Source organism: Canis lupus, chromosome X, assembly GCF_048164855.1.
Source record: "Canis lupus baileyi chromosome X, mCanLup2.hap1, whole genome shotgun sequence".
Lineage (NCBI taxonomy): Eukaryota > Metazoa > Chordata > Mammalia > Carnivora > Canidae > Canis > Canis lupus.
The window spans coordinates 72,848,547-72,858,113 of record NC_132876.1 but is presented as its reverse complement, the minus strand read 5'-3'; the positions used below and the strand labels follow the sequence as shown (position 1 = coordinate 72,858,113).

Below are 9,567 nucleotides of genomic sequence, written 5' to 3'. Positions count from 1 at the left end.
CTTCCCTAATTTCCTAGTTGACCCTTTCATCTTTTAGCACGATGGTCCTTAACCTCCATTTGTTTGGAATCTTTCCAAACTTCTTGTGATTTAGTTTCAAAGCATTATGGTCTGAAAATATGCAGGGTATAATTCCAGTCTTTTGGTATCGGTTGAGACCTGATTTGTGACCCAGTACGTGGTCTATTCTGGAGGAAGTGCCACGTGCACTTGAGAAGAACGTGTATTCAGTTGCATTTGGATGTGAAGTTCTGTAAATATCTGTGAAATCCATCTGGTCCAGTGTATCATTTAAAGCTCTTGTTTCTTTGGAGATGTTGTGCTTAGAAGATCTGTCGATTCTAGAAAGCACTGTGTTCAAGTCACCAAGCATAAGTGTATTATTGTCTAAGTATGTCTTAACTTTGGTTATTAATTGATTGATATACTTGGCAGCTTCCACATTCGGGGCATAAAGATTGATGATTGTTAGGTCCTCTTGTTGGATAGATCCTTTAAGTAGGATATAGTGTCCCACTTCATCTCTTACTATAGTCTTTGAGATCAACTTTAATTTATCTGATATAAGGATGGCTACCCCTGCTTTCTTTTGAGGACCATTTGAATGGTAAATGGTTCCCCAACCTTTTATTTTCAGGCTGTAGGTGTCCTTACATCTAAAATGAGTCTCTTCTAGACAGAAAATAGATGGACCTTGCTTTTTTATCCAGTCTGAAACCCTGCGCCTTTTGATGGGATCATTAAGCCCATTCACTTCAGAGGTATTGCTGAAAGATATGAATTTAGTGTTATCATGATACCTTTTCAGTCCCTTTTTTTGTGGGTTGTTTCCTTGGACTTCCTTTTTCTTTTACAGAGTCCCCCTTAATATTTATTTCAGTGCTGATTTTGTGGTCACCTATTCTTTCAGTTTCTGCCTATCTTGGAAGCTCTTTATCTCTCCTTTTCTGAATGAGAGCCTTGCTGGATAAAGTATTCTTGCCTGCAGGTTCTTGTCATTTACGACCCTGAATATATCCTGCCAATCCTTTCTGGCCTGCCAGGTCTCTGTGGAGAGGTATGCTGTTAACCTAATACTTCTCCCCATAAAGGTTAGGGATCTCTTGTCTCTTGGTGCTTTAAGGATCTTCTTTTTATCTTTGGAATTTGCAAGCTTCATTATTAAATGTCAAAGTGTTGAGCGGTTTTTATTGAATTTAGGGGGGATCTCTCTAACTCCTGGATCTGAAAGCCTGTTTCCCTTCCCAAGTTAGGAAAGTTCTCATCTATGATTTGTTCAATACACTTTCTAGTCCTCTGTCCCTTTTGGCACCCTCTGGAACCCCAATTAAATGTAGATTTCTCCTTCTGAGGCTGTCATTTATTTCCCTTAACCTATCCTCATGATCTTTTAATTGTTTTTCTCTTTTTTCCTCAGCTTCCTTCCTTGCCATCAACTTGTCTTCTGTGTCACTCACTGGTTCTTCTACCTCATTAACCCTCATTGTTAAGACCTCCAGTTTGGATTGCATCTCATTTAATTGATTTTTAACTTCAGCCTGATTAGATATAAATTCTGCAGTCATGAAGTCTCTTGAATCCTTTATGCTTTTTTCTAGAGCCACCAGTAGCTTTATAATTGTGCTTCTGAATTGGCTTTCTGACATTGAATTGTAATGCATATTCTGTAACTCTGTGGCAGAGAGGACTGTTTCTAATTTTTTTTTTTTTGTGGTGAGTTTCTCCTTCTAGTCATTTAGCTCAGTGCAGAGTGGCCATAAACAAGGTGTACTCGAAAAAGGAGAAAAAGAGTAAAAAAGGGGGGGGGCAAACAAAAAATAAAAAACAAGGGAGAGTATCCCCTGGTTCTATATTCTGGAAATCCCTCAACTTCCTCTGGAACTTTCCAGCTCTGCTTGGTCAATCACTTGCTTTTCTCCTTTCCTTCCAGCTAGTCTTCTGGTGGAGGGGCTTGCTGTGCTGATTCTCAGGTGTGTGCACCTGGGGGAGCTGTCCAGCCCCCTGCCAGGTGCATGGCTCAGTGGGAGCTGTTTGTCCTGTGAGGCCCCTGCTCAGTCCCAGGCACAAGGTGACACCAAGAGGAACAACAACAGTGGCGTCGGCCAGCTCTCCAGCTCTGGAGTTATCTCCCGCAGTAACTACCGGCCACTCCCAGTCCACAGGGGCCTGGATGCTCAGGGGGCATCCCCCATCCCTCCTCCCCCCTCATCTGCACAGCTTGGGGCCGCCCTGCAGCAGGAGTGTCCTCACTGCCTTGGGCCCTTCCGGCCTCTGCCTGTCCTGGGGGGAGTACCGGAGCCTGCGCTGTGCCCCTCAGCCCCCTTGGCTCCAGGGCCTGTACCCCTGGAATTGCGTTCCCAGAGCCGCGCAGCCCCCTTCCCGCAGAGCCGCAGCCACCTGAGCCCCCGCCTGAGCTGCTCTGGAGGCCCCGCCAGGTGCATGCTGCAGCCCTTTAGGGAGCTCCACCCAGGTGTGTGGTGTGCTCTCCCCCGGGGCGCAGTCCCTCTGTTAGTGCCCCTGGAAGCCTGAGGGCATCACTGCCCCTCCTGGGATCCTGCCCGAGCTCCCTGTGAGTGCCTTTCCATCAGGGAAGATTGGTAAAGTTTCTGCTTCTACGCGACAGGACTTTCGTGTCCTGGGGGCACTCGCCACCCAGCCTTAGCCCGGCTCCTTGTGGGGACCCCTCCCCCTTGGATGCTTTTTTATTTCTTTATTTTTTTCTGTCTTCCTACCTTGATAGAATTGTGAACTCTTCTCATTGTAGCATTCCAGCTGTTTTTCAATCTCAGGCCAAATTTGTAGGTTTTCAGGATGATTTGAAAGTTATCTAGGTAAGTTGGTGGGGACAGGTGACTTGGGGACCCTACTCTTCTACTATCTTGCCCCGCCTCTCCTCAGAAAGTTGTAGAATCATGCCTAAAATAATGCCTGGTACCTAATAGATGTTCAATAAATATATGTGGGTAACTGATTGACCCAGATTCTGCTGTTAACTTATTGTGCATCCTTGGGAAAGTCACTTTCCTTCTTTGGGACTCAAATTTCCAATCTGTAAAGTGATGACAATAATCCATGCCAAGTCTACTACCAAAAAAGTGTTGAGGACTACATGAAAAAATGGATATGGAAGGGCTGTGTGCCCATTAGAGGTAATTATTGTTGTATTTAGAGTCCAGGTCATAGAAATTCCCCCAAAAGAGAGTATAAACATTTAATCCACTAGCAAAGCTAGAGTTATATGGAGGGAGAGTAGGAGGAAGGAACAACCAGAAGAAGCTAGTTGATAACAATCTGAAGTTCTCAGTTTATCACTTTTATTCAAGAGGTGATAGAAGAGACCTGGACCATATTAAGGATTAGAAGTACCCCAAAACAGAGATATGTCAACTTTCTGCCTCCTGAAGGATTTTACTCAAACCAGAGAGTCAGTGTAGTAGAGTGGCAATGGCACAAATTCTGGAACCAGACATCTTAATTTGAATCTAGGCCCTGTGATATAATATATGTGTGACCCTGAGCAAGTCACGTGATCTCTTGGTGACTTAGTTTCTCCCTTGAATTAATATCAAAATTAAGAAGTGTTGGAGAAGATGGCGGAGGAGTAGGGCAACTTCTTGCAAGATACATCTATGAAGGCAAGGGAAACCAAAGCAAAAATGAACTAACGATACTTAATCAAGATAAAAAGCTTCTGTACAGCAAAAGAAACAGTCAACACAACTAAAGACAACCTACAGAATGGGAAAAGATATTTGCAAATGACATATCAGATAAAGGGTTAGTATCCAAGACCTATAAAGAACTTATTCAACTCAACAGCAAAGAAACAAACAATCCAATCATGAATTGGGCAAAAGACATGAACAATAATTTCACAGAGGAAGACATAGACATGGCCAACAAGCACATGAGAAAATGCTCTGCATCTCTGGCCATCAGGGAAATACAAATCAAAACCACAATGAGATACCACCTCAAACCAGTGAGAATGGTGAAAATTAACCAAGGCAGGAAACAGCAAATGTTGGAGAGGATGTGGAGAAAGGGGAACCCTCTTGCACTGTTGGTGGGAATGTGAACTGGTGCAGCCACTCTGGAAAACTGTGTGGAGGTTCCTCAAAGAGTTAAAAATAGATCTGCCCTATGACCCAGCAATTGCCCTGCTGGGGATTTACCCCAAAGATACAGATGCAGTGAAACGGCAGGACAGCTGAACCCCAATGTTTATAGCAGCAATAACCAAACTGTGGAAGAAGCCTCGGTGTCCATCGAAAGATGAATGGATAAAGAAGATGTGTCTATATATACAATGGAATATTACTCAGCCATTAGAAACGACAGATACCCACCATTTGCTTCAACATGGATAGAACAGGAGGGTATGCTGAGTGAAGTAAGTCAATCGGAGAAGGACAAACATTACATGGTTTCATTCATTCAGGGAATATAAAAAGTAGTGAACGGGATTAAAGGGTAAAGGAGAGAAAATGAGTGGGAAATATAAGAGGGTGACAGAGCATGAGAGACTCCTAACTCTGGGAAACAAACAAGGGGTAGTGGAAGGGGAGGTGGGCAGGGAGTTGGGGTAACTAGGTGACAGAGACTGGTGTCAAGGAGCACTTGACAGGATTAGCACTGGGTGTTATACTATATGTTGGCAAATCGAACTTTAATAAAAACAAAAAAGAAAATCATCACAGTGAATTATAATGAATTACTTTTTCGTGTCTTCCTCTAATCTATATTGACTATATCTCCAGTGTCTCTAAAAAGACAGATATTCATAAATATTTGTGAAACTGAAGAAATAACTTTTTGTCAGTCTCAAACTGTTGCAAAAACAACAAAATTCCCTTATAATGGAAAGGTTCGAATAACGGCTCGATTATTTTTTACCAACAGACTTGCAAAGGGATTTCTGTTCTGATAGGAATATTAAAGGCTAAATGAGGTATGAGAACCTTATTAATCCTATAATCCTATGAAGGAGTTGTGATGTTGTGGATTGTACTGATAGGGATATAAATGCTATGCTTGCAAATTATAGAATTGGCTATGAATCTGTGCTTTACCATTCATTTACTATATAATATCAGGCAAAGTGTTTTCCTTCTCTGGGCTTCAATTCCATTATCTACCTAAGAATTAGATTGGTCTAGTGGAAAGAGTGATTTCCAAACTATTCTCTGGAGTGCAGAGGTTGCTACAAAAGAAAGACTGCTATAGGAAATATGTAAAGGAAAGGTAATACAAGATAGCCCTGCCCCAGCCTTTCTCTCAAATTTGTCTTCAACCACAACAGAGTTCTTTTGGTCTTTTCCCCTATTAGTTTGTATTTTCATTTTTGTTTTTTATTATTAAGTGGTCTATGCTTACAAAAAATGTCATCCAATATAGGATAACAACGAAAATAATCATAGCACACATGAATATGGTGCTCATCTGCATGTTACAAATCGTTCTTGGTACTTTATAAATATTAAATTTAAAACATACATGTATGAGGTATAAAGTGCAAAAAGCTGCTAAGCTCCTTCACTGACCGTTCTCTGCAGCAAATCCATTCCTCTTCCCTGAAATAACCACTATTTTCCATTTGGTTTGTATCCTTCCAGACTTTTTTTCATTCATTAAAAAAATTATGTGTTTTCTATTTGTAAGCCTGTATATATTTTTATATAAGTAGACTCATACTATTCATATTGTTCTGCACTTTTCTTCACTCATCAGGGAAATTATTGCCTCTGTGCATATTGAGCTGCTTCACTCTTATATAAGGCTGTATTATATTCCATTATTTAATAGTACCATAATGTACCTAATAAGTTCTCAGTTGATTGATTTTTAAGTTGCTTGAAATATTTTGCCATTACAATATTACAAGGAATGTCCTAGGACATATCTTTATGCACATGTGCAAATACTTCCATAAAACAGGAAGGAAAAATAACAAGTTATCATTTTACATTTTGTCATTCTTTCAAATTAACACCCCCAAAATGACTGTGCCCATTTATACTTCTATCAATGGGCTTTCTATATCTTCACCAATGCTGGATAATATCATTCTTTAAAATCTTTCCCAATATGATGCATTAAAAATGATATCTCACAGTTTATTTTATTTGCATTTTCTTGATTACTAGTGCACTTAAGCTTTTTCTCATACTGTTATTGGCCATTTGTATTTGCTCTTTTGAATTGCTTTCCTCCATTATTTGCATTTTTTTCTTTTATTATTCCCACACTCTCTATGCTTGTTATAGACGTTAATCTTTTCTCCATTAAATAACATGCTTTCATGTCTTGGCTACTATGAATAATGTTGCCACAAACATGGAAAGGTTAAATCTCTTTAAAATAATGATTTCATTTCCTTTGGATATACACCCAGATTTATTATTTCTGGATTATATGGTATTTCTATTTAAAAATTTTTAGGAACCTTCATACTGTTTTCCATAGTGGTTGTACCTAATTACATTCTCAGTTCATAAAAGTTCAATTTTCTTACATCCTTGCCAACATCGGTTATCTCTTGTTGCTTTTTTTTAAAAAAAAATTAATTTAAAATTCAATTTAAGTAACATATAGTGTAGTAATAGTTTCAGAGGTAGAGTTTAGTGATTTATCAGTTGCATATAATACCCGTGCTCATTACATCAAGCACCCTACTTAATGTTTATCATGCAGTTACCCCATCCCTCTACCCACCTCCCTTCCTGCAACCCTCAGTTTGTTTCTTGTTGCTTTTGAAAATTTTATTTCATAATAGTCATTATAACAGATACCAGGTGATATCTCATTGTGACTTTGGTTTACATTTCTCTGATGATTAGTGAGTGATGTTGAGCACCTTTCATATACCTGTTGGCAATTTCAATGACCTCTTTCTCTTTTGAGAAATTCCTATTTTGTACTTATTCCATTTTAATTGGGTTATTGATTGGTTGATTGATTTGCTATTGAGTTGCTATCTGAGACAATTAAGGTTAAACCTGGGGACACAATGCTATGTTCAATAAGCCAGACACAGAAAGACAAATACTGCATGATCTCACTTATTTATGGAATCTAAACAAGTCAGGCTCATAAAAACAGAAAGTAGAATGGTAGTTACCAGAGACTAGGGAGTGGATGAAATGGGGAGAAGTTGACATCAAAGGGTACAATGGTTGAATTATGTGGGATAAATTCTGAAGATTTTTTTTTTTTAGGTTTGACACAGACAGACACCTTGGTGATGTAGGGTTATTGAATAAATTTAAATGGCAAGTTTATTGTTGCCATTGCATCAATTCATAACTCTTTTTCAGGCTCAAAGGGTGAAAAGTAATGATATTAAACAAATGCTAGACAGCATTAACAGAAAGTTTTTTCAGACTCCTGGTCATAAAGTTCTTATGGTTCACATTGAATCAGAGAGCAGACATTTTTGATTACCCACCTACCTCCAAGCAAACTGAACACTGTCTAGTAGAACACTGGTTGCATACAGCATCCAAAACCAATGCTGTAACAAGTGGTAGAGTTATAAAAGGATATACATGAACATTTCTTAAAAGCACGTATGATAGTATCCGAGATCTTTATATTGTTTAGGAAAGCACTGGCACAGGCATGGTTCTCAAGAATTAACATGCAGCAAAGTATCTATTCCATAGCTTTCCCCCTGGGTCTGCCCAGTTTTCTCAAAAATCCATAGTGCTGGTCACCCACAGGGACAGGAACAAAGCCACTGAGGAAATAACTCAAAATTTAAATCCTACTGGTGACAGGAATACACTCATTTTTGTACAGAAACAATAGTCTACTAACTAGTATTGAATATTTCAAGAATGCTTGGTATATCACTGTATAGATATTGAAATTTGAGGGTATGGTGGAGTATTGGCTAAGTCCATCAATCTTTATCTGCCAGGAAAGCATTTCAGATCTACTGGCAGCTGGGAACAAGTGCTTCTGGCTGCTTTTTGTGTTTTCTGGTGCTCAGTTGTGATGGGAAACTAGCCAAACAAAATGGTGGTATATGTCCTTTCCAAAATGAGGAGTGCTTAAGTGCCTTCTATTGTTTTGGTTGTCCTTATTTGTTATTGGTGCCACATTTAAAGAGGAAAGTACTTACATAATAAGCACCACAGTGTGCCTTACATACCCAAATACATTTTTTTTGCATTAAAAATTCTTTTAAATGGCTTGGGTTATTGGTTGGGGAAGGAGGACTTGGTACACAGGAGTTTGAATGTTATTCATGATTATTTTAAAAGTGCTTCAAATCCTTCAATACATTTCTGAAAAGTTGTCCGATTAGATGGCTGGAATTCCCAGCATTTTCTCATAAGTTGATAAACCTCTTCTGGACAGTGAAGTGGACAAGGCAAACGTTTTCCTTCTTTTAACGTATTCACAAGTCTTGTTACTGTCATCTGGCCATGAGTTGGGCCTGTCATTTTCAGAAACAATGCCATGGGGCTGGAATCTGAGTCACAGTAAGTAAGCAACTCATGCAGGGTCACTCCAAATGACCAGACATCAGAGGCGATATAAAATTTACACTGAATTAAACATTCAGGAGCATACCAAAACACAGGGCTGTCCCGATCATCCTTGACTGTGTAGTACTCCTTGTCAGTTTCAGTTGCTTTGGTCAAACCAAGTCTCCAATTTTCTCTTGGTGTTCACTCTCAAAGAGGACATTCCTTGCTGCTATGTCCCGGTGAACATACTGCCAAGAACCTAAATAGTCCATCCCCTTATAAATCTGAACGGCATATTTTAACTGTTGTTTGAGGTTAATTTTGTTCTTATTCTTGGGAAGATATTCCTTAAGACTTCCTGAAGGCAGAAATTCCATGATGAGCTTAATACCATTTCCTCCGTCTTCTGTACAGATGCCTTTGTACTTCACAATGTTCTCATGATAAAGGTTCCTTAGAATTTCGGTTTCCTTCTTCTCCTATAGTACAGCGTGGTGACTATAGTTAACACTGTATTGTATATTTGATATTTGCTTAGGGAGTTGATCTTAAGTGTTTTCACCATGCACACAAAAAAATCATAACTATGTGAGGTGATGGGTTATGTTACTTAGCTTGATTGTGTTAGTCATTTCACATTGTATATGCACATTAAAACATCATATACACCTTAAATATATACAACTTTATTTGTCAAATATACATCAATAAAGCTGGGGAAAAAATAGAGGATACCAAGGAATAACCTTCACAAGATTGGTGTTAAACCCAAGTGAAGAAAACCACAGAATTTTACTGAGAGATATGAAAAAAATAATTGAATATATATAGAAACATCTGAGAAAAATACATATTATAAAGCTACTAAAAAGAAAGTTTATTAAAAGAAATTTTTTTACCTCTAAAGTTTTTTGGGTGATAATGAAAACCTCAAGATTTTCTCAGTGGCTCCAAATCAGCTGGTTTGCTTTCAACAAACTCCAATTCCTGTGTCCTGTGTTCTTTTTTTTTTTTTAATTTATTTTTTATTGGTGTTCAATTTACTAACATACAGAATAACCCCCAGTGCCCATCACCCATTCACTCCCAC

General features: G+C 38.9%; 1 pseudogene; it reads right to left on the bottom strand.

Moving 5' to 3' along the window:
* Positions 1-7,489: 7,489 nt before the first annotated feature.
* On the bottom strand, positions 7,490-8,948 carry LOC140628578 (tyrosine-protein kinase JAK1 pseudogene; annotated as a pseudogene).
* Positions 8,949-9,567: the final 619 nt, after the last annotated feature.